Source organism: Mesocricetus auratus, unplaced genomic scaffold (genome assembly GCF_017639785.1).
Source record: "Mesocricetus auratus isolate SY011 unplaced genomic scaffold, BCM_Maur_2.0 Super-Scaffold_100011, whole genome shotgun sequence".
In the NCBI taxonomy this organism is placed as follows: domain Eukaryota; kingdom Metazoa; phylum Chordata; class Mammalia; order Rodentia; family Cricetidae; genus Mesocricetus; species Mesocricetus auratus.
Window position 1 is genome coordinate 72,445,424 of NW_024429195.1, and position 25,488 is coordinate 72,470,911.

At 44.7% G+C, this 25,488-nt stretch overlaps 2 long non-coding RNA genes across 2 annotated transcripts in view; both read left to right on the forward strand.

The window, feature by feature from the left end:
* The first annotated feature begins 2,969 nt into the window (after positions 1-2,969).
* Positions 2,970-25,488, forward strand: part of LOC121143308 — a 67,167-nt gene continuing 44,648 nt past the window's right edge. Inside the window, exons 1-2 of the long non-coding RNA XR_005880518.1 lie at positions 2,970-3,116; positions 3,238-3,322. This is a non-coding gene — a long non-coding RNA (uncharacterized LOC121143308). The remainder of the gene's footprint in view (positions 3,117-3,237; positions 3,323-25,488) is intronic.
* Positions 17,055-21,357, forward strand: LOC121143305. Its single transcript, XR_005880514.1, has 2 exons — positions 17,055-18,150; positions 20,987-21,357. It is a non-coding gene; the product is annotated as an uncharacterized LOC121143305 (long non-coding RNA).

A 25,488-nucleotide genomic window follows, 5' to 3' on the forward strand; every position in this document is an offset into this window, starting at 1 on the left:
CCTGCTTTCTAGTCAATCTTTAAAAAAAATTAAAGAAATGTCTTATTTGTCCTTATGCATGTGTGTATGTGTACACATGTGCCATGTCATATATGTGGAAGATACAGGACAACTCTCAGGAGCCTGTTGTCTCAAGGATGGAACTCGGGTCGTCAAGCTTGCCGGCAAGCTCCTCACCACCGAGACATTTGCTGGTCCTCCAGTCTGTCTTGTCAGTGGCTTTTTTCTTGAACACCCCTGAAAGGGGAACTCATGGTTAAGTGGTGAAGGGATAAGAGGGGAGGAAGTTTGCCCCTTCACTGGGTAGCTGCTAAGTGATGCCAGCTACCGTTGATTGCCCCGTTTCACATCCAGTAAAACAACTTGTTCACCTAAATTATCGTCAACAGAGGCTGCAAAAATTTTCAGTGTTGCCTTTCTATGTGGGGTAGTGTAACATATTAGTAAGGCCGTTTCTTATTGTTATTCTGATTGTTACTGTTGGGTGGGATGTCCTGTGCAGGGTTTGTATCATCAACCCCCACCCACACACACACACACCCCGCCCTGGACTTAAATGACTGCTCTGAGTGAGGGAGGTGAATATCATGCCTCTTCCAGTGGGCGATGACAACAGCTTTTTCAGGACAGTACTCTGACTTGTATGAGCTCGGAGGGCCCGCTTCGTGTTGTCAGTGTGAAAGTTTGGCCTCATCGTTAATTACATAATCCGAATAGGTGACAGAAAGGGACTGTTGGTTGTTCCATGCTGTTTATTTTCTTGGGAAGGGTTTTCCCTGCTTTTAGAAAATTGCACCCTGTTTGACGGATGGTAGGAGACAGAGACGTCATCAAGTAATCCAAGGGATGGAATGTCCTGAGAGCAGACTGTGCCCTTCTGGTTGTGGGTTTGGGCACAGGGCAGGAGCGGGTGTGTAACTGTGGCTCTAACAGCTGGGCTGAAGCCTCCCTGGCTTCCAGTAGTCCTGTCCATCCTCGGGTCCTTTCTACCCTCCCAGTGAAGGAATGTGGCTCCGAGCCTGTCCCTTCCTTAGAGGCCTGTGTTCGCCTCTTCCAGTTGTTAACTCCCTAGAAGCCTGACGTTTGGACACACTATTTGGATCACATAGATTAGGTCCCTTATTCCGCCAGAACTTTCAGATTCATAGATTACATTTCTGCCCCTGCCACAGCCAGCAAAGACATTCAGACACACTTCTTGGGTTCTGTAGCAGCAAACACTGCACACATCTACCCTTGGTTAAAAGTAACTGTGCTCTTCTCTGCTACAGTTAATGCAACTCAAAATTTTCTTCCTCTGACATGTAAAATCAGGCTTTGGAATAACACCACAGTGGGATGCTTTCAATTCTTGGCTCCTTCTGCCTCACTCTCAAGAATTAGCTACTCTGCTGGATTTCAACATGCCTTGAACCACTGTAGTATTTTGCATTAATTTGAAGTTCTGGCCTTTTTTTTCTTGTAATTTTGGGATTGAACATAGGTCTTTCCTCAGTGCTTGGCAAGCATTCTACCACTGAGCCACAGCTCCAGTCCATCTCGATGTTTCTAATCTGTTTGCTGTTTTAAAATCGCTGTCCTCTCATCCATGCTGTCTGGTGGTTTCCTGATGCCTCTGCCACTCAGTCATGGTGCCAGGTGACTTGACTGTTTTTCTGTGCTTCAGCAGAGTCTGCTTTGGCTCCTGTCTCCTCTTGGGCACAGCTCTTGCCTAGCCTTTTCATTTTCTTATCACAGTGCTGTCCATTTAGCCCATTAGATAAATCCTTGGTGACTGTATTATTGGCCAGTGAAAGAGAGAAACGGTTGTCTGCTTGAGTTAGGTAACTGACAGATTTAGGATCCTCAGGATTAAGTCTGTCTGTTTCAGGATTTAAAACCAAATAGTCCCCAACACCACACTTCACACATTTTTTCCACTTGTTTATTTAAGTAATCAGAGGCTCCTTGCTAGTTTAGCTCTGTTGGGAAGGAAGGAAGAGGACCCTTCTTGAGTTGTTGAATGAGATCCTTCTAGCTTCGGCTTGTTCATCTTCACCGGTCTTAAAAGTTTTTTTTCCCAGTTTTTCTTCTGTGTGGGTTCAGTCTAAGTCATTTTAGCTCAAACTCAGCGTAAGTGACAGCTGTTGCTAGAGTCAGCCTCTAAAAGCCTTGTTGTCCCAAATACTTGGCTAGTTGGTCAGCTGAAGTTCTGTCTTCCTGCCCCTTCCCCAGCTCCGTCCACGAGGGAGGTCAGATCTGCCAAGTGCTACCACAGGGACAGGGACTCGCTCACTTCAATAAACATTTACTGATCCATAAAAATAAAACGGCTTTTATAGACGAGTCTCATTTGAACTCCATCCTTCACTTAGAGAAACAGCGTTGCCCTAGAGCAGGGGCACATTTGGGAATGGATTACAGTGCTTCTGTGGCCTCATCTCTGTTAGGAACAGAGGGAAGGGAGAGCCAAGCCAGAGTCTTGGTGAGAGCTAAGAAAATTCTGCCAGCTGCCTCCCTCTCCGTCAAAGCACGCATTCCTCCCAGGGAGCCCCTTTGCTGTGGCAAAGCGAGACAAGTTTGCCAGTTAAATGATCACAGGCCTTCATAGATTTTCCTAGGTTGTCCCAGTTTCCAGCGGTGTTAAGATAAAAAGATAGTCTTGTTGCCAAATGGTTTTCCCCTTCTGTTCATCTGGCTGCACCTTTCCTGTTTAGATTTTGATCTTGTGTCTCCGTGATCTTCGTCTTTCAGGAAAACCATCTCTCTGTTGTTTCTGCCCAGGGAAGTTACTTTCCTATTTTAACTTCTGCCACCTCGATGATGTCACTCTCTTGGGTTTCCGGCCTGGCTCCTTTCCTCTGCATTTCCAGGTAGTAGACATCTGCCCTGGCTTTGGTCAGAAAGTGGGCCTGCAAACCCTTTATTCGCTCATCTGCTCTCCATTGTCTGCGGTGATAATGGGCGGAGAAAGTGGGGGTAGGCCAAGCCCAGGGAAGTAGCCAGGCAATAGTTCTCAGCAGTCTCTGCTTCCTCTCCATTCATTCTCACTCACGACCCACCGGCAGGGAAACAGCTTCTTATCCTCCTCGTCCCTCTTCTGAAGGACATTGATAGCAGCCAAAGGACCGGAGCAAGTAAGGGGACGACGCCTCACTGGGGTGGTGAGGGACTCTCTTGAGTCCCTCACTAGGCACCCTGTTAGCTCTCCTAAAATAATGACCAGCTTATTTCTGCCGCCCTTTGTACCAACCCTAGTTCTTTCTGAAGGTGGGGTAGGAGTGAGGAAATTCAAGAGAAAAATTCTCCCGAGGCCGTCACCTTCCAGTTGCTGGGATTGCAGGTAAGAGCCATCGGGCCTGGTTGGTTCAGTGCTGGGGAGTGAAACAGGGCTTCCTGTACCAAGGGAGCTACTTTCTCCGAAACGGGAGTTGTCTTATTAAAAACCTTGCTCCCCCTTTGTGTTGGGGAACGTTACGGTGGGCCAGCCATTTTATGACTCGGCATCTTTCCCTCTTCCCTCAGTGTTATCTGTCGAGTTTAGAGTTGGGGAGAATATTTTATTTTCATTCATGTGTATGCATGTGTATCTGTGTGCATGGTTACCCAAGAAAGGCCAGATGTCAGATTATAAGTGTGAACCACCGAGCTCAGGTCCTCTGGAAGAGCAAGCGAATGCTCATGCTGTCCGAGCCATCTCTCCAGCCCCCATCCTCAAGGTCTTGTGACCAATGTTTATACTCAGGTCTAATAAATCAGGGCCTTTTCTCTGGTTTCTATTTATATTCATTTATTCCATAACTCCCCCTCCAACCTTCTTCCTCAACTGAGGGCCTCCCTGCCTCTCTCCTCCCTGGCAACATTTATTGGGCCCTGTTGTATTAACTATAAAGAACCCAGAGAAGAGTAATACTCTCACATTAAAGGAGTCCTTTTACCTTGTGGGTAGAGATGGGGAAGATACGATTCAATAGTTTGATCTGCCTCATGCCCCATGGCGCCATTCCATTTTATCTCCACAACAACCCAGGAAGACATTTACATACTCCTTTTATTGAAAGTACAATGGAAGCTTGAAGATGGAAAACATATTGCCCAGTAATTGTGACCAGATATTTTAACATGTATGCAGAGATAGAGTCATAATAGCTACCATGTGGACAGTGCCCCCAACCTGCCTTGAGGGCTAGGGAAGGCCTCTGAGTAGGTACCTTAATACCTACTACTTAGGTGTTAATACTGAGGTGTTAAGGCAGGAAGAGGTCTTCAGAAGAGGTATGTATCTTCAGTGTAGATCTTCTGGCCATGGGGCTGTAGAGTCAAGGCTAGTGGGGATGTGCTGTCAGAGAGAGTTGGGACTGACCTTACCTTGATGAGAATTTTCCAAGTATCCTGAGGGCAGCAGGGAACTGACAAAGAACTTCTTGTTCTCCTCCTCTTCCTCCTTTCCCTCTTTCAGACTGTTCCAATAGGGTTTCTCTATCTTGCCAAAAAATCACTGCACACAGTAAGGACTTCGCTATGGTATTTTAATCCACATATATAATACAGCTGATAATATCGTACCCCTTTCTCCTGTCTTGGTCTGATCTAAAAGCTCTTTAAATGAGAGAACAACTGACTTTGGTTTGTGCTGGGTACTGTCCTTCTGGAATCCCGGAGAGTGGACTTCAGGAGAGTGATGGGTATGTGGCAGGCATGAAGGCTGGCAGTAGGTACCCATGAGGAGTGGAGATGTGCCAATGACTTCGCTTGCTACCAGGCTCAGGTTTGTACCAGAGCTTGGAGCTTTGGGTCTGTCAGCTTTCCATTGGATACTGGCTCCCACCGTGGGCGAGTTGGGATAGCTGCATCCTCAGGAAAGCAGGGTGGGTGCCATTCTGAACGGGGACTGGAAAGGCACAGAGACTATTTCTATCTACTTGCTTTGTCTGAGATCAGACATTGAACTTGTAGTCTCAGTCACTACATTTGTAGCATGCAGATTTGGAGCCCCGATGCTTTCCTGTGAGCACACTGTGTGATGGGAGGAGACAGGAGAGACGAACTCCACATTTTGTTGGAGCCTCAGGTTGACATAGTTTTAGCACAGATTTTTACTTCTATACTATAATAAACCCTGGTTTATTTGGGGAAAGAATTTCTCTAATATATACATGTGTCTTCATAGAGTCAGTAGACCCTGTTTTTAGCCCGGTAAGAAGAATTTTGTGTTTTTCTCTGAGCTGTGGATCTGTGAGCCCTGGTGTGTATTCAGAGTTTAGACTTGGGTTTTTAGATCTTGGTTGTGATGGAGGAGGCGCTCACGTACATCTGCTGTTAGCCTACTAACCCTGAAGGTGAATTTCCATCATGGAGGGGCACAGAGGGCTGTCTTTACTGCTCTCTAGTCTCTCTGAAAAATGTGGGCAGAAGATAATTTCTCCAATTCTAGATTATTCTAATTTTCTATTGATCCTTAAAGGACAGGTGGTCGTGTTCACGTGTCAAGCAATTTGTTACAAAAGTTATGGAAAAACCGCCACCACCCTGTGTAACATATTAAGGAGATCCTTAGATTCTTTGGTAAAACTAAAAGAATTTCTCTTTTCCCTCGTCACCAACCCCTGGGCTTTGCTCATGCTAGGCAAGTGTTTTACCGCCGAGCCACACCCCAGCCACACTGAAAACAGCTTTGAGTGTGAGCATTTTTGCCAGTCTATCCATCTTTCTTTTTAACTTTTATTTTTATTATGAATGTGTATATATGTGTGACTGTGGGGATCAGAAGATGGCTTCAGTTCACCTGGAACTGGAGTTACAACTTGATATGGGTGCTGGGAATTGAGCTCTGGTTCTGTTCTTCAGGAAAAGGCAGCAAGCACTCTTAGTCACTGAGCCATCTTTTAGGTTTGCTCTTCCCCTGATGCTTTTGGTCTCGGCCTCCTGCAGACCTGGGACCATAGGTATGCACTATCATGCGTGGTTGCTCCTGCATATGTCTTTAACCAGGGGTGTTGATCTGCTCTTGACAGCCACCATTGTTTAGGTACCCTTTGCTCCCGGCAAGCGTCAGGTTGAAATGGACTTGCTAATATGATAGAAATGAAAAGTGGTAGAGCCTCCATTGTTTTTCTCACTGGTTAAGTCTTGCCTTGTGGCAGGAAGTTAGCCAGATGAAGAGTGAGTTGTACATCTGGCTCTCTGTGGGCTCACCTCATCTCCTTTATTTATAAGTCACCCCCACTCGGGTCATCTGTTAAGCCAGTGGAAAACAGACTGGTGTAGCAGTCAGGGAGAATAGAGGTGTGGGCCTGACAATCACTAAAAGCTGCCGGGAGAACCAGGTTGAAGCTGTGTTGGGTAGGTCGTGGAACTCATTAAGTTCAAAGCATGGGAACAAGGCAGGGATTCTAAAACAGACCAACTCTTGGGTTCCCAAGGACTGGGGAAAAATTTAGTAATGCCAGGCATTGCCCTTGCTGCTCACCACATATGACCTCATTGAGGGTACACAACAAACCACTGAGCTCTACTTAGCGATAAGGAGGCTGAAGGGTAGTAAGTAAGAGTATTAAAACAGAGGTGGGATTTTAACTCAAAATCACCTGAATCAAAAAACAAAACCAACAACAACAAAACAACAAAAAAACCCCCAATGACTTTACTTACCTTTTGTCCTTTTTGTAGTATACTTCTACTCAACACTGTATGACAATCGGGTGTAGCTAATACTTAGCATGACTCTGACCGATGTCTAAATACAGTATTATTAGTACTTCACAGAGTCGGCCTGAATCCCAGGCACTGACTCTAGGAGACTCTCCGACTTTCCTCCGCATCTGTACTTTTCATTCCTAGCCATTGAAACCACATCCATCTCGTTGCAATTATTCCTTTGTTGTGTTTGGAGGAAAATTCTGTGAAGACACTGTCAGTCACTGTTCTATTGCTGTGAAAAGTCACCATGACCAAGGCAACTCTTATAAAGGAAAACATTTAATTGGGGGCTCGCTTAAAGTTTCAGAGGTTTAGTTCATTTTCATCATAGAGAAGAGCATGGCAGACATGGTCCTGGCGCTGAGAGCTTTACATCCTGACCAACAGGAAGCAGGAAGAGAGGGGGAAGCCTCAAAGTCTACCCCCAGTCACACACCTCCTCCAGCAAGGCCACACCTCCTAATCCTTCCCAACAGCCAACTGGGAACCAAGCATGCAAATATCTGAGTCTATGGGGGCCAATCTCATCCAAACCACCACAGTCCACAGTAGGTTGGGTTCTGCTCTTAGAGGAGCAGCTCAAGATGCTTGATGGGTTAAAACAGCCGAGGTTTACATCTTAAAAATAACAGTCCTACATCTGAGTCTGTCAGGTCCACAACAAGGCTCTTCTTAATCACTGAAAACCCCAGTCTGAGGCAGCAGCCACCCCTTGGATGGTTCTGGAATGCTCAGCCAATGGGATGAGAAAAATCAGAACATCTCCTTTCAGCACACACTCTTACCAATTCCTTAACCACTCTCAGCATGTGGGCTGGGATGCTGTAAATGGCGCCCCTCAACCCTAAGGGTCAGGCAGTGCAAGCAAGCCTCCCTGGTCTCCAGAGGAGAGAACAAATGCTTGGTGAATGGCAGCAACCACACAGACATCATGCCGCATATTGGACAACTTTTCTTTTCTCTCGCACAAGGCTACATTGGCCCTGGGTGAGATTCACAGGACACGCATGGGTTTGTTAGTTGTGTACCTACCTTCCTTTTGGTATTTCAAAGCCTTTGCAAGTAGTGCAAAATCCCTTCTTTTCTTTGAGTGGTTTGTGAGCAAAAGGTCTGCAGCCTTGAGGTGGAACCATGCATCGTAAAGAATGGAGCTCTTTACCAAAGTCTGTCTGGGTTTCTTTACCCTGTTGGAATTAAGCCTGTCTTTCTCTTCAGTGCGAATAATTCAACACAAATAAATTGTATGCTCATCCACTTTCTTTTTTTTTTTTTTTTTTTTTTGGTTTTACGAGACAGGGTTTCTCTGTATTGTTTTGGAGGCTGTCGGTCTAGCCCAGCCTCAAACTCACAGAGATCTGCCTGCCTCTGCCTCCTGAGTGCTGGGATTAAAGGCATGCACCACCACCGCCCGGCAGCTCATCCACTTTCAATGTTTACTCTTTTACATACTTAGCAATAAACTGAATAGTAGTATCTTTTTTTTAAGTTCTTTCTTTTTTTTTTAGAAATAGTTTCATATGGCACAGGTTGACCTTGCACTTGCTGTGTAGCTGAGGCTAGCTTTGAACTCTTGATCCTCTTGTCTTTACCTTCCAAGTGCTGGGATTACAGGCATCTACTACTATGCCCAACTTTTTGTATTTTTAAATCAATTTTCAACCAAAACTGAAATCTTTTTTTAGGCACATTACAAATGAAATGATTTTCACATGATAAATTGATACCTAATCACTGGTTTTAATTTGCTTTTGAGAAGACTGTATTCTCATTTCCAGTCACTGAGTTCCACACTCTGTTTTGGCATACAAACAGATTGGGGTCTTTTTCTACAGAAAACAGATGTATAATCAGAAGAACAGGCTGTGTTTCAATGAACAATGACCCTCTACTGAATTCTTGGATTGTTGGTTAGGTCTGACAAGGTTAGGACACGCAACATGTACCTTTGCTTTATAGCTTTCCAAAGGGAATTCAGGGTTTTCTTCAGTGCTACATCTCAGTTTTTCTATACTAACCTGGACTGGAGACTTTCACACTATTGACTTCTCCCTCTTCATATCTGTCTCTTCTGTTTAGTTATTTATTCATCCATCTGTTTATTCACACAGTTAGCCCACAAATATTTACTAATCATCTACTTGGATCACAAGTAAGGCAGGGTCCTGGATATCTCTGGCAGCAGTTACAGGATAAATCCTACTCCTGCCTTTGGGGCATGAGTTCCATGGATGACTCCAGGGGATACTTGATGTCATGGAGCATATAGTCTATCACATACACACACACACACACACACACACACACACACACACACACCTATAAGAAGGTTTCACTAAAGACACAGTATAAGATTAACTATAGCTAATAATGAAATGAATAATTTGAAGCATTTACCTAAATTGTTCTATTATTAATAAAATTGTGGGAGTCAGATATTGGGGTACAAACCTGATAGATCAAGAAAACAGCAGAGGAACAATGAACTGACCCTCTCTCTCCACCTTCCTGGATCAAAAGGACCTTGAATCTCTCCCTGTCTCTTGCTGTGCCTCTCTCTCTGGGCCCTCCAAAATCTCTACGACTAATTTCCGGTCATCTAGTAGTGGACTCTGCCCCTTGATTCAAGGCTTAACTTTATTAACAGTCTTGGAGTGTCACAGTGCAATCAGATGTCCCACAACAATAATTATAATGACGTTCCAGAAGAAAAGCTTTTTTAAAACATATAGCAGCAGGGTGTGGTGATGTATGCCTTCAATCAATCTCAGCATTCAGGTTGCAGTGGCAGGCAGAACATTGTGAGGTTGAGGCTAGCCTGGTCTAGTAAGTTCCAGGCCAGTCAGGGCTATGTAGTGAGACCCTGTCTTAAAAATAAGTAAGTAATTCGAAACTTGTAGCAGAGTACTCACTTGTCTAGCGTGTACAAGACCCTGGTTCAGTTCCTAGCCCACTCAAGTAGCAATCAGACCCCAAACAAGATAATCCCCGGAAAAAAAGCTGTGCATTTTTATTCCTGGAGTTTGCTACTTGGTATTTTCAGACCACAGTTAACCGTGGACCAGTGAAACCAAGGGAAATGAAATCTGTCCTGATGGGACTACTACATAACGATCTGTGTATCTGCATGTTTTGATTCATGGTGCCAGACAATGGAACCTGGACATTGCAACATCTTGTTGATATAAGTGTGAGGCATCATACATGATCTAGAAATGATTTAAAGTCTGCACATAAGTTAGATGCAAATGCTCTGCCGTTTTGCACAAGGGATTTGTACATCTGAGGGTTGAGGGTGTCCTGTACAAGGTTCTGGAGCCAATCACCCTCTAATACAAAAAGATACTTGTAAACAGAAGAGCAGTGCACCCTAGGAGGAGACACCTAGATTTGTTTGAGGAAATCAAGGAAGACATCAGGAGGAAGTGACTTTTGTCTTTGGACTTAGAAGATGGGTTAGACACACAGCACTGAGGGCTTTTTGCCTGCCTTTCAGAATGTTAATGTTTACCTGGGAAATGAAAACTGTTACAGGCATTTGAGTGCAGAGTGACAGTCTAGACATAGGATCTGAGTTGTTCAACCTTGGCTTTGCAACCGGAATTTGGAAGAGCAACCAGTACTCTTAACTGCTGAACCACCTCTCCAGCCCTACAAAAATAGTTTTTTTCTCTTTTAAAAATTAATTAGTTTTACATACGAACCACAGTTTTCCCTCCCATCTCTTCCCCCAACTCCCTTCTAGTCCCCCCCCCCCCCATTCACTCCTCCTCTGTCTCCATTCAGAAGGTGTAAGGCCTCCCATGGGAGTCAACAAGGCAAGGTCAAGCTCCTCCCCTTGTATCAAGTCTGGGTGAGGCATCCCACTACAGGGAATAGGTTCTAAAGAGACAGCTCATGCACCAGAGACAGGTCCTGGTTCTACTGCCAGGGATCCCACAAACAGACCAAGTTATGAAACTGTCACCCAGATGCAGAGGGCCTAGGTCAGTCTCATGCAGGCTTCCTAGCTTGTGGGTCCAGATGTGAGCATCCACAAGCTTAGGTCAGCTGTCTCTGTGGGTTTTCCCATCATGATCTTGATGCCCCCTTCTCATATAATCCATCCTCCCTCTCTCCCGGAGCTCAGCCCAGTGCTTGGCTGTGGATCTCTGCATCTGCTTCTATCAGTTACTCGATGAAGGCTCTATGATGACAATTAGGATAGTCTGCAATCTGATTACAGGGGAAGGCCAGTTCAGACACCCTCTCCACTATTGCTAGGAGTCTTAGCTGGGGTCATCCTTGTGGGTTCCTGGGAATTTCCCTGGCACCAGGTTTCTTTCTAACTCCATAATGGCCTCCTCTATCAAGATATGTCTTTTATTATTCTCCCCCCTCTGTTCTGCTCCCAGCTGGGCCATCCAGATCTCTCATGTTCCCATCCCCCCATCCCTCCATCCCCTCCCCTCTACTTACCCCCCCCCCCCCCACTATGTGCACCTTCAATTTACCCGGGACATCTCACCTATTTCCTCTTCCCAGGTAGATGCTTGTGTCCCTCTTAGGGGTCTGCAAAAATACCTTTTATACTCTTTAAAAACAAACAAACAAGCTAATATAGATATTAGATCTATTGCTGTATCCTGTTATTTAAGTAATCTATAAAGAAGCACACAAATTATTGTGTCACAGTTTAGAGAAAGATTTCACACTTATATCTTGGTCTTACTCATCTTTGTATTGAGTGTGTGTGTGTGTGTGTGTGTGTGAGAGAGAGAGAGAGAGAGAGAGAGAGAGAGAGAGAGAGAGAGAGAGAGAGAGAGAGAGAGAGAGAGGCATTTAAGTATATTTTAAGTATATTTTTCTGAGAAGGCCCCGTGGTCTTCACAATACTTTTGGAGAGCAGAACTCTCACTGCAGTGCGAGGATGGATTTGTGGGAGATTTTGGAGACAGTGAGTTTACTGATGGTTCAGGAATGTGAGGCAAAGGAGGGTCCAGAAGAACCTCACTGTACCCCTCAAGCTTCTGCCAGGAATAACATTCTTTTTTAAAAAACATTTCTCTTATTTTTAAAGATTACAATTATGTCATTTCCCTTTCTCATTCCTTCCTCCAAACCCTCCCATAGATCCCCCTTGCTCCCATTCAAATTTGTGGCCTCCTTTTTCATTAATTATGTTACGTACATACAGGTATATCTATATGCATATGTATTCCTAAATACATAAATACCACTTTCTTAGGCTCTGCAGGGTCACTTAGTCTGTACATATGTGCTCAGGACTGACCATTTGATAATCAGTTGGTGTGCTCTGGCGGGGGGGGGGGATGGGATGAGGGGAATGGGGGGGCCGGATAGACTCTTAACCTGGCTTCAGCATTCCTTCGTCCCCTGTGCATCTGGCTTCAGCATTCCTTAGCCCCCTGTGCTCTTTCTTTGTGTAGGGTCAAGGCCTCCTGGCAGCAGCCTTCTTTTATGATTATTCCATCCTTTCCTTCCTCCTGTTGCCACCTTTTCAAATCTCACCCTAGTGAAATATGGGCCATGTTTTCAACAGTCACGTATGGAAAGCTGCATTGAAACACAGTCTCCTTGGCTCACTTCCTCTCTGTCTGTCAGTCCTGAGTTTTGTTTTATGATTCTTGAGACACTCTGATGTAGTCCAAGCTGGCTTTGATCTTATGTCCCTGAAGCTGGCCATGAGCTCCTGATCACTTCCTGAGTGTTTCCATAGATTGACCTGGTCCAGTTCAGGCCTGCAGCCTTTGAGCCCCTAGCCTACTGCACCTCTTGACTAGAGTGCGAATCATGTGCAGACAGCGCCCCATGGTCTGTAGCCCCCACCGGTTTTCACAGTAAGTGCTGAATGACTGTGTGGTAGGCTGGTTCTTTCAAAGACAGCTCTGGTTTCAAGGTCACTGTATTACTTATCAATTCTCAATATCAGTTTTAGAAGATGCAGCTGCAAATAAAATACATTTACATGAGCTTCTTGTTGTTTTCTGTGTAATGAGCTGAATGCATTTCATGTAATCTCAAATCAGAAATAGAAAAGGTGGGTTAGAAGTGCACTTTCCTGGGGCTGGAGAGATGACTCAGTGGTTAACAGCACTGGCTGCTCTTCCAGAGGGCCAGGGTTCAATTCCCAGCACTCATATGGCAGCTTACAACAGTTTATAACTCTGAGATCTGATTCCTGCACACATGCATGCAGGCAAAATACCAACGTACATAAAATAAGGACAGGTAGGTTATTTTTTTTAAGTGCCCCTCCCACTGCGCTTTACATTTTTCACTTTGATTTGATTTTCTTTTGCTGTGGTGAGTTCTGGGTAGCAGTGGTTAGTGTCAGCTCGGCTGCCTGGGCTGTGTGGACTGCAGATGCCACTATAGCAGCTGGGCTCCAGGGTTGACTCGCTGCAGTTCCTAGCCATGCACCATGTGAGGTCCAGGAATGTATAGCTTTTGCGGTCTGATATATTTTGATGGTTGCCAGATAAAATCGATGCCTGGCCCCCTTTTCTAGGAAAAACACATTTAGACGTGTCCAAGCTGATTTGTAGGACTTCGTGTCATTAGAACTTTGTGGCAAAACTTTTTCTCAAGTGGCTGAAAAAAATAAAGGGACTTCAGTCTGAGGGCTGTTCACACCGCGGTCCTGTGAATGCTGAAGCTGAAAGGTTGACAAAGTCCTGGATTGTTTAGACTGCCTTTCTTCAAAAAATAACCCACTATTTGGACCTTTTCCAGTAAGGAAAATAACAGATTAGTTACCGACACCAGATTAGTCCTACCGTTTAGGAAAAACAGGACACCTTTTCCTCTCTATTTTCTAATAATGTGCCTCAGTTTGGCAACCAGAGGCGCCTTGGGTTAGTCTTGAAAGTTTTGATTACTGCTTGCTGTTCTTGCTTTTTTTTTTTTTTTTGGCAAGGAGAGCTAGGTTTAGGAGAAACGGACTATTGAAGCCGTAGCTTCCCAGTCCAGGCATGCAAATCACAGCCTTTTTCTTCATTTAAATCCTAAGCACCGGAGCAAGTTAAGAGGTTGTTATGAGGAAATGAGAGAGAGCGAGCGAGTACCTGACGATACAAGAGTTACTTTTTCTTTAAACTCCCTGGCTCTTTCCTTTCCCCAGCGGATGGATAACAAGTCTTTGCTTGTTGGCAGTGCAGTTAAGCCTCAGAATACTCTGGGAACAAAATGAGGATTGAAAACAACAAAAACAACAACAACAACAAAAAACAGCCTGATGAGATACGCTTCGGCCTGGGAGCGGGGAGTAAATATTTTAGATTTGGAACAAGATTTAAAAAAAAAAAAACTACAGATCTTCCGAAAGACTTGGCATTTAATTAGTAAGTTAATGAGGCCGGGGGAGAGAGAGAACTTGGTTTCTTAAAAGCTCCTACAAAACTGGCTCAGCGAGAGCCTGGAAGCAACTGGACCTTGATTTACATACACAGAAGCGAGGACTAGGCCGGCTGGGGCTATTTCGAGGAACTGGATAAGGAAGAAGGATCAGGACATCAGCGGGGAGAGAGGTGTGTGTGACCGCGGAGGGGGCATCGCCTTTCCACTATGCATTCTTTCCGCGGGGACTGACACTGTCTGGGGCGCACCCTGGCCCTGGAGAGGGAAGGGCTGAGGTGCCACCGGGTGACGCAGCAGCGTTCTTTGTCTGCAACCATCCCCATCCGGGAGTGCGGAGCCCAGTGGGTCTGCGGTGGCGTGGCAGCTGATGCTGGCGTCCGGCGCCCCGCGGGTCTCTGGGGTCCTTATGTAAAGCCGCTGCTCCAGAGGCGACGTCACCAAGTGCGCGTGGCGCTAAGCGCACCCTGCCGTCTTTGACGCTTTCCTCTTACAGAGAATGGGTTAACACCTTCCTCCAGCCCCACTTACCCTCCTACAAACGGGGTTCGGGAATGTGTCTGTTAATCCAGAGTAAATATAATCTTTTATTAACCAGTTTCTCAATTAGTCTAAAAGCAACAAACTCATGGTTAAAAAAAATCTAGCCAGCTCAGCAGGCCACTAAAGCGGGGGGGGGGGTTGTTCACCCCCTTCCCCACTCCACTCCCTCGGGGTACTGTTATTTATTTGTTAATTTTTTTCCGGAATGTTCTAATACCAGAGAAGCATCTATTTTTAATCAGTTTTTTTTTAAAGTACCCACAAACAGTACCATGCACACACTCTGTTCTTTAATTTGCTTCCCAGGTTTGCTGTTTGGGGGTCTGCCTAGATTTCCATGTTTGTGTGTAGCCTCAGGCCCTTCGTCATTCTTCTCAACAGCTGCAGCACATTCCAGCCCATGAATGCACTGTTGTTGACGGGCTCGGCACCCCCATCACTGGACAGTTAGGTTGTCTCCCACTCTCTGCTGTCACAAACTAGAGTGTAGCAAAGCTCAGGAAAACCCTGTGTACTTATGGGAGAGGATGCGTGTAGTTGGTTCCGGCCGCAGAACTTTTGGATGAAGGGGTACCCACACGAGACATGTTAAAAGCACATAGTCCTACCGAAGCCCCAATCTTAAATTAGCATCGTGCACATTTCAAGCACTTACAAGACTTTCTTTAAAAGATGATATTTAAACAACACATTTGGTATTGAGCGCAAGTACGTTTGTGTTTAGCTGCCGATTAAATATCTTTAAAGTTAAACCTCTATCCCAAATAGAGGTCTTAGGAGTGTGTGGTGCTCTGCCAGAGCCTTTAGAACTAGCAAGAAGCCAGCCTTGACAAACCCATCCCACTGTCCAGGGACATTCAGGCCTGTGGCATGGGGGCTCCATGCCTTTACTGTGGCCCCAGAAAACTGACTGCTTTGAGAAACTCTAGGGTCGAATCGGCCAAGCATCTGTTTCATGTGTAAGAGTGTCATCTCTGATTAGTTCAGTCCAAAAATACAGATTAAATACCACCATGAGTCAAAGTTTCCCCTCCCCCTCCCTACCTCTCTCCATAGCAGCCTCCTGATACCAGGCAGGAGCCCAGTTCTAGGAACCACAAAATTAATCTCCTGCCAGTGAAAGGTGACCCAGCAAGGGGATTAGCTTTACCTTGGATGTCACCCTGGTGGCTCTGCATTATAATCGAGATCTTACCCCCAAAGGGATATTTGGCCTGCTTCTGAGTTCAGGGACTTAAAGTGTTCCACCTGCATCAAGGATTCCATCGTCTTCCCCACTTGAGTTGTATAGGTAGAAACATTGCAGGTGAAATCAAAGGTGTAAGTCAACTTTTAGAACCTGGGATTCAAGCCGCTGTTAAATTGTTTTATAAATGATACTAGCAGCACCCCAATTGTCTTTTAAAGTCAACTTTTTTTGGGGGGGATAGAAATTTGACAGTCGTATTATTTCCCAAACCACCCATTTTTACTGAAAACTGGTCCTTTCCAAGCCAAACTCATCTCCAACAAAAACACAGTCACATTGGGTATCAGCCAACAGGAAAACAAACAACAACAAGACTCAAACCAAAACAAATAAAATGAGAGTAACCCTTCGGCCCAGGTCTGAGCTGTGGCTTTCAAACGGCTTCACCACCCCACAGATTTATGCCCTGAGATAAAGGAGGCAGATCAACAGGCGTGGACCATTTCCTCTCGAAAGCCTTTGATTTCAAACCAGTGTCCTTCACACGCGAAAAGTGCCCTGCAAGAGCAAGGGGTGAAAGGAATTTTCCCGGGCTGCCCTTAAGTAGAACTCTCAGGAAGCATCTGGGGGCTTGGCTGCTTTAGAAACTTGGACAGAAATTGCCTCCGAAATAAGGGGAAACAAACTGGTGTCTAGGTGCCAGCGTCTCAATGTCTTCACACATTTATTTTATTTTATGCTTTTAGCACCTGAATTACAATGGTCACGAGTTTAGGTCAGTGATGTATTTAACTTGTGTGTGTGTATGGGGGTGGCAGGCAGGTGATGTCAAGCTAGGAAACGGAGTCAGGGCACTTAGCTTTAACCCTGAATCTCCTTCTTGTTTTCACTGCAGCTGCACTTCAAGTATCTATAGTACTTTCATTTTTACAGCTCTTTTCAATAGTCTGTTGAAAAGTGAAAGCAAGATGTTTCTTAATTATTACAACTTCTACCACCTCATCTGTCTGTCTGTCTGTCTGTCTATCTATCTATCTATGTCTGTGAAGACTTCAGAACAGTGGTTCTCAACCTTCCTAATGCCTTGACCCTTTAGTATAGTTCCTCATGATGTGGTGACTCCCAACCTTAAAATTATTTTACGATTTTGCCACTGTTACGAATTTTAATGCAAATGTGTGATACCCAGGATCTCTGACAGGGGACTCTTGTGAAAGGGGTGGTCAACCCCAAAGGGGTCTCAACCCACAGTCTGAGAACTGTTCTAGAGGGCATTCTTTGCCCCCAAATCTCCTTTAGTCAGCGGATGACTAAAACTTTTCCTTTCCCTAAGTATGCCAGTTTCTTTGTTACTCTTATTTCTTTGGAGACAACCCTTCACTTTCCCTTGGAGGTTTAATAGAAACCCAGTTGATCTGCTTGAGAAGTCTGCTGTCCTAACACCTGACAACATAAATGCACAGTCACCAGGCTACTTAAGAAGGGCGCCATCAATTAGCCTCGGAACATTGGTCGCTAAGGGGAGGGCTTGAACTTGTTTGCCATTGATCTCTGCATTTTAAATAAGAATTTCCAAAACAGAATTCCGTGGTTATATAACCAGTCCTTGAAACAAGTTTTACTACATTTTGTTCAAACGTCAAGCTGAGTAATCCAGTCAGAAACACGGGATCCCGAGTCTTGCCATCGATACTCTGAAAGTGAGATTTATTGAGACTTCTTTCATTGCCTCGGCTTCATTACTTTTGAAAATATGCGATGGTATTACGCTTAGATTTCCTGGGGTTCTTAAGGTCTTGTCAAAAACGAAACAAGCCCTTTCTGTGGTCTGAGTCTCCTGTTAGCACTGTGAAGAGGGGTGGCTTCGCCTTTGGAATCTCTCTCATTACTGAAAACAAAATATGCTCAACCCTTCCTTTCTCCAGCAGTCATTTGTTCTTCCCGATTCCGAGCCAGTAGTCAGTTTCACATATTTCAACTAATGGCGTGAGTTGGTTGTCACTTAAACACGGGTTGCATCCCTTTGCCCCCACCCCATTTAGAAATGTGATGCCGTGTCTCTGCAGACCCAGTGCCGGCTCTGTCGGTCGCTGTGTGCCGGCGAGAGGGACGCTCAGCTCCTCTGCTATGCTTTGTGGTTCTGGTCCAGACTTGAAGTAGGCTCGATGTCAACCCGAATGCACCTTGAGAGGCATGAGCTGAGGCTCTCGTTTCCTGCCTGCCTGTGCCCCTCCAGATGGAATGCTGCTCTTCTGCCAATGGAAAGTGGAGCCTGCTGTCCTGTTCCCCCAGATTAAGGCTGCAGTTGGGCTGCTTCATACCCAGAAGTGGCTCAAAAGAAAGACAGAAAGAAAAGAAAATGTCAAAACCAACCCTAACCACAGTCGGTAGGCTTTCTCTCAGCAATTTTGGACTTAGTCTAACAGAATCTGCTTTCTCCTCCTCCTCTTCTCCCCTCACATCCTTTCTTCTTTTTCTCCGTCCCCCTTCCTCTTATTCAGTGACTTTATTTTTTTGAGTTCTGGGGTTTTCTGTGTGGAGAGAGTGTGTATGTAAATGTGCAGCATGCAGGGGCCAGGTTTTTTTTTTTTTTTTTGAGACAGGTATCTCTGGGACCCAATGCTCTTTGGTTAAGCCAGCCTGGCCAGTGACTCAAGGGACCTGCCTGTCCCTGTCTCCCTAGCACCAGGATTATAGTCATGACATTATGACTGGGCTTTACCTGTTTTTTGGGGGATTGAACTCAGGTCCTCATGCTTTCATGGGTGAGTACTTTACCCACTGAGCTGTATTCCAGACCTGGTGTCTACTTCCTTTTTAAAAATTTATCTCCATCTTTATTTACTTATACATGTGAGAGTGTGTGAGTGTGTATGTGCGTGCGTGCGTGCATGTGTGTGTGTGTGTGTGTGTGTGTGTGTGTGTGTGTGTGTGAGTGTGTGTCCCCTAGAGGTGACTGTGAGCTCCTGACCTGGGTGCTGGGAACCAAACTTGGGTCCTCTGCCAGAGAAGCAGGTGTACTTTTTGTTGTTTTGTTTTTGTTTATAGAGACAGGGTTTCTCTGTGTAGCTCTGGCTGTCCTGGAACTTGCTCTATAGACCAGGCTGGCCTTGAACTCAGAGAGATCTGCCTGCCTCTGCCTTCTGAATGCTGGGACTAAAGGCATGTACAACCACTGTCCACAGCAGATGCTCTTAACCACTGAGCCTTCTCTCCAGCCCCGGCCCTTTTACGTTTGACATTTGGGATTATACCTCTTTACAGTTTGCAGGCCCACACGACCAGACAAGCCTCTTGTTTGCTTGTTTCTTTCTGAATGTCTTCCTTTCTTGTTTGTTTTCCTTTTGGAGGAGTATGGTTCTTCCTCTGCTGTCCAACAGCAGAGGACACAGACAATTGTAGAGATTTCCCTGGGTTTGTCCCCAACCCCCACCCCACGATTATCCCTCTCCTTACGATTTAGTACTTCTTAAACTCAGCACAAAACCTCAGTTACATCGTGTGGAGGAGGTTGGGACAAATGATAGATTTGAATTGATTTCCCTGGTTTGAGGCTGTTTCTTCAATTTAAGGTTTTATACAAACGGGTGTTTTGTCTGCATGTATGTCTGTGTACCACACCTATGCTTTGGGTCTGGTGCCTGTGGAGACCAGAATAGAACAATGGATCGTCTGGATCTAGAGTTATAGACGGTTATGAGTTGCTGTGTGGGTGCTGGGAATTAAATGCAGGTCGTCTGGGATAGTTGCCAGTGCTCTTGGCCATGGAGCCATCGTTCCAGCTTGATTTTTTTGGAGAAGTGGCCATTGGGAGAACTCATCCTACCTGCCAACTTTTCTGTAGAGTGCGTCCCATATACTATTGGATCTCATCCCCACAGCACCATTTCCGGCACATAATTGCATTATGACTATCTCAAAGATAAGGAGACTGGGGCTCAAGGGAAGGTGACACAGAAAGCCATTTACTGTTTTGGAGCTGGGATTTGAAACCAGGTTATCCGATTTTAATATCAGATTAAATCTAGGCTCTTAAGCAAGGCCTTGCATCTGGGGTAGCTAACTAGAATGTCTCTGTTAGGGAGCCCTTTGAGAAGGCTGTCAAAGGGCAGTGACCCACACATTTATTGACCAGGCTCATTCAAAGCAACTATAGACTTCAGAGGCGTCTCTGCTCTGCCCTATGCCACCATTTTAGGAATGTTTTTTGGAGAGACCAGCAAGAGTCTCTTCAACAGAGACAGGGCATTAACAACAGACCAAAGGAGTGAGTCTAGCCACTGGTGAGCCAATGGGTTTAATGAGGTTTGTTTAGAGTGGCATAGGCAGCTTACAGGAAGCTGCCCCACCGAGGAAAATGTCTCTCATGCCCTGCTCACAAACAGCTAAAAACCCCAGGGAGGAACATTCTCCTTTCCACTCCATGACAGAGTTAATGGGCTCAGTCTTGTGCAGGTCTCCTGTGGGTAATTATGGCACTTGAGGGCTCAAATGGGCACCTGCCATGTTGCAATCAGAGGACAGTGTTCTTTAAAACAAAACAAACAGAAAGAAAAAAAAACCCACCCACTACAAATGATGTTTTTTTGTCCTTATTTATCTCTTTTGTGTACTAGAGATGTTATTTTAGGTGATCTTTTTGCATTTCTTTTTTAACTTTAAATAGTTAAGATCTTCCATGAAGTTATACAACAGAGAAGGCCTGGCTTGTGCTCCCTTTGTCCAGTTTCCCCCATGGCCACAGCTTATGTTATGGGCACAAGGAAACTGGAATCTTGACTCTGGTATAAAAACGTGTGTAATGTTCTAGAATGCTCTACCCACCACAGCTCACAGTGACAACAGCTGAATTCAGCACAGGCCGATGTCACCACGAAAATCTACTTGGGTCACCCTCCTGTCCCTGAACGTTAGTGACCAATGACTTATTTAATATTTCTTAAATTTCTCATTTCAAACCCCTGTTTTTAAAAATATTAATTTATTTTTATTTTTGTGTCTGTCGTGTGCCTACATGAATTTATCTGTACCACATGCTTACAGGTACCTGGAAGAGGCCAGGTAGTCAAATTCCCTGGGCCTGGAGTTACAGGGAGTTACAGTGGTTGGGAACTGACCTAGGTTCTCTGTAAGAGCAACAAATACTCTCAGCTGCCGAGCCATCTCTCCAGCCCCTTAAATCCCTTTCTTGCTAATTAATTTATTCATTCATTCATTTTCAAGACAGTCTCATGCTCCTCCTCCCATCGAAGCCTTCTGAGAAGCAGGATTACAGGTGTGCACCGCCTGTAATTTCAAGTCTTCTGTGAAATTTCTTTCCTGGAGAATACGAAGAAGACTGCAACGATTCTTATAAAACATCCCCACTCCAGAGTATTGTATCATTTCTCCCACAAATGCATTTCAAAGCCTCATGCCATCCCGAGCTCATCCTCTCTGCTTCCTGAATGTGGTTAAGGATGAACGGATGAGCTCAGCTCACAGCTTCCAGCTCTGGCCACTGTGTTTGCTTGCTGCCACCCTTCCCGCTGAGATGGCGATGGACTCTTGTTCCTCAGGAACCATAAGCCAAAATTAAAACCTCCCTTCCGTAAGTTGCCATGGTCATGGTGTTTTATCACAGCAATAAAAAATAACTAATGCGGAAGTTGGTACAAGGAGGGGCATTTCTTCTGATGGGCCTGAACTTATCGTGTCTTTTTGCAGGAATGTGGCAGACTTTGGGACCTTGGACTAGAAAAGTGGTTGGACACTCTAAGTGGAGGTGAATGGGCCATCCTAGTAGAAGCTTGGAAGACAGTAGTGCCGAAACTATGCAGACTGGGGAGGCTTGGCTTAAGAGCGTCCGGAGGGGAGCAATCTCAGCAGCAGGGCTAGAGACCTCTCCTGGGATGTTTTGGCAAAGAACGTGGCTGCTTTCTGCCCTTGTCCTAAGAATCTGACCTAGGCTAACTTAAAAAGCAATGGACTAACCATTCTTTGGCAGTTCAAGACAGCCTAATGTTGACTCTGTGTCATGGTTAATAGTAATGACTCTGATGCAGGTCTACAATGAAAAAGAGCAAATGTGACAGAGGGAAATGCAGAACATACAGCTTGAAGAGAAGAAGAGCACCAGGAAATGTTATCTTGCAGCCTAGTCTTGTGCTGAAAGGGATAAGAGACAGAGGATCTGCAGTAGAATAAAGGGAAGGGTGACTTCAGGACAAGCTTCCAGCCTGGGAAGGGGACAGGCCTGAGGGATTTCCCACTCCTAGAAAGGAATGGCCAAAGCTGCTGCAAATTTGACTCAAGGGGACCAGGGTCCTTTTCAAATTGGCAACCCAGCTTGACGGGGTTGTCTAAGTGGTGCTATTTAGAGTCATGAAGGACACACGAGTAAGGGACTGGTGGCTTCTTCCTTCACGGCTTCAAACAGCTACTGAAGCCTGACATGCGGCAGGGGAGTCTGCATGGATGCCCCAGAGACTATTGCATGAAGCCTGGATAGCATTGTAGGCCCCAGAATGTTGGCAGTGCCAGGATATCTGCCAAGGGGAGCGGCACACAGGATGGAGCACTAAACAGAAGGAGATATATCTTGCAGGCAACAAAGCTAAAAGGGCAAAGCTAAGCTCTTTAACATCATACACAGAGTTACAGGATTTGGAGTTTGCCCTGCTGGGCTTCAGTCTTGCTTTGGACTAGGAATTTCTCGCTATGCCCCCATGTCTCTCTTTTGGAATGGTAATGTATATTCTGTGCCATTGCATGTTGGAAGTATGTGATTTGATTTTTATTTTATAGGATGCTATAATTAAGAGATCGCTTTGGGTCTCAAAAGATGTTGAGACTAAAAAACTATAGGAACCGTGGAAGTTGGATTAAATGCATTTTTGCATTATGCTATAATCACAAGTCTATGAGGACCAGAGAGTAGAATGTTGTGTTTTGAATGACAATGGCCCTCAGAGACTCATGTCTTTAATTACTTGGTCCCCAGTTGGTGGAACTGTTTGAGAAGGATTAAGGGGCCCTGTTGACGGAGGTGTGTCACTAGGCTTTGAGGTTTCAAAAGTAACTAATACAACAGGGTACATGAATCTTAGTGACGAGAAGGAACAATCTGTGTTGATGCCCTAGCAGAAGTGAGTCTGGTGTATTCAAGGAGGAGGGCAAAGTGGATGGAATGCTGTAGACAAGATGGCACGGGTCAGGGGTGGGAGGGGAAGTCAGAGAGATATCATGTAGGGGGAGGGGGATATTAGGATGAGCCAATCAGACAGCACTAGCTGTTTAGATCTTTATAAGGCTGCAGAGGGAAGCCAATGAAAGGTAGAGGTGGGATGTGAGGTAGTTGTTATATGAAGAATGGAGTAGGGAAGGGTCCAGAATGAGGTGTACTGAGTCAGTTTCAGTTTTCCAGGGATGAAATCAGCTAGGGCATGGTGACACTTTCTACCAAACAAAAGGGCTGAGGGTTGTCTCATCACCCTGTAGTTTACCGTCAGGGTCAAATATTGTGCTTTAGGATGATTTGTACTATTGTTCAAGATAGTCTAGTCTATATCAAAGTTTCTTTATCTGTTTATGCTCCTATTAGACATTAGAAATTTCTATCAGAACTGCCCTTATATCTGGATGTTTGTAGGTGGGGTGGGGTTCTACTGGGGTACACCTAGCACTAGGGTGGCTGTGGTCTTTTCAGTAGACTCTGTCTACTTTCCAGATAATCTCTAACTGTACTTCACAGACAGAGACTCATAGACACTAACTACATGACAGTCTTCATCTCCTTTACTCTCAACAGTTAGAATTACACATGTTTAACCATTGCCTGTCTGATAGATTTCAAATTGGTGGCTCATGCCTGCAATTCCAGTACCCAGGAGGCTGAGACAGGGCAGCCTGGGGTATGTAGTGAGACTCAATCAAAGAAATGAAATGAACTCTTGAAAAATCACATCATTGGCCAGGCGATGGTGGTGCACGTCTTTAATCCCAGCACTCGGGAGGCAGAGGCAGGCAGATCTCTGTGAGTTCGAGGCCGGGCTGGACCGACAGCCTCCAAAACAATACAGAGAAACCCTGTCTTGTAAAAAAAACAAAACAAAACAAAGAAACAAACAAAAAAAACAAAAAAATCACATCATGTTAAATTTGCATTTCCTGATTACCATGTCTTTTGTCCCTTTAGATTTTTATTTCCGAGAATTCATTGCTCCTGGCTTGTGTTCATTCTCTTGATTTTTTTTTCTTATTAATTTGGGGAACTTCATGCATTTAGGATAATAACACTTTCATGGACCAGGCATCTGAAATTTTTTTCATAATTATCAGTCCTGTCCCCTTTTCCCACCTTCTCTGTCAGTGAGGTACTGACTGTAGTTGCCCATGCTGGCCCTGCACATTCGCCCCTACACTTCCCCCAGCCCTGTCTTCATGGCTTACGTTTAAGTTCCCATTGATGTCAGATTTAGCAATGTTGTTCTTTCCTTACCCTGAGGCCATACAACAAATCGTTTTGTGAATGAGGTAGAGTGTGGATTTCTTTTTCTCTTTTCTTTCCGAATGGAAAAGTGGCTGACCTAGTATCACTCATTGAACATTCTCGTCTTCCTCTGATGGTGTAAATCACATTTTCCCACAGTCATACGCTTGTCATGTGCCCTTTACTCTGTCCTGAGTTGTGTTGGCCAAAGGCATAGCTTTATGATAAGCCTTTTTGTCTGGTGCCTTTCTTTGTCATGCTGTCATCTTGGTGACTTTTGGTTCTTAATTCTTTGGTATTAACTTAAGAATTAACTTGTCAAATATCACAGGGAAATGTAGATGTTGGTTGTAACTACAATACAGTTATAGATTTCCTAGAAAGTATTCCTATCATTGTGTCTTCTCATCCCTCTTTGTGAAGTTGGTGTTTTTTTTTTCATTTACTTAGCTGTGTTATGTGTCAACTGAGTTTGAGTCCTTTTCATCAGTCCTTTTTTTTTTTATCTCCATCTGCAAACTCTGCAAAGTTTTTATTGCTATCATAAATGTGTAGTTTGAATGTCCCCATAAGCTCATAGGAAGTGGCACTATTAGGAGGTGTGGCCTCATTGAAGTTAGGTGTGGCCTTGTTAGAGGAAGTGTGTCACTAGTGGGGCAGACTTTGAGGTTTCCTATGCACAAGACACCACTCAGTGTTTCAGTTCACTTCCTGTGAACTGAACTCTCAGCTCCTTCTCCAGCACCGGGTCTGCCTGCACAGCATTGTGCCCCACCATGGTGATAACGGACTAACCCTCTGAACTACTAAGCCACTCAGTTAAAAATGTTCGTCCATAAGAGTTGCTGTGGTCATAGTGTCTCTCCACAGCAGTAGGAACCCTGACTAAGACAGACACTTTTTAAAAGTCATACCCTTTCTTAATTTTCTGCTTGTACATAAGATCACTGTTAATTTTGGGATATTTATTCTTATCTAGGTACTTGCTGAACTCTTAATAGTTTAGAAGAATGCTGGATTTAAAGAAACAATGTGAACAGTTTTATGGCAAGTTCCTCCCAAACTTTTGAATCTATGTTTCTATTTACTGTTTTGTATGTGCAGTGTTAAAAGTGAAACATGGATACTCATTCTTGGTACATTATAAACTTTCTTTAACTATTAACATTTAAACACCTGACAACAAAAATTTAAAATACATAGTAAAAATTTAAATCTTTAAAAATTAGAAACCCTCACTTGCTGATGTCCCAAT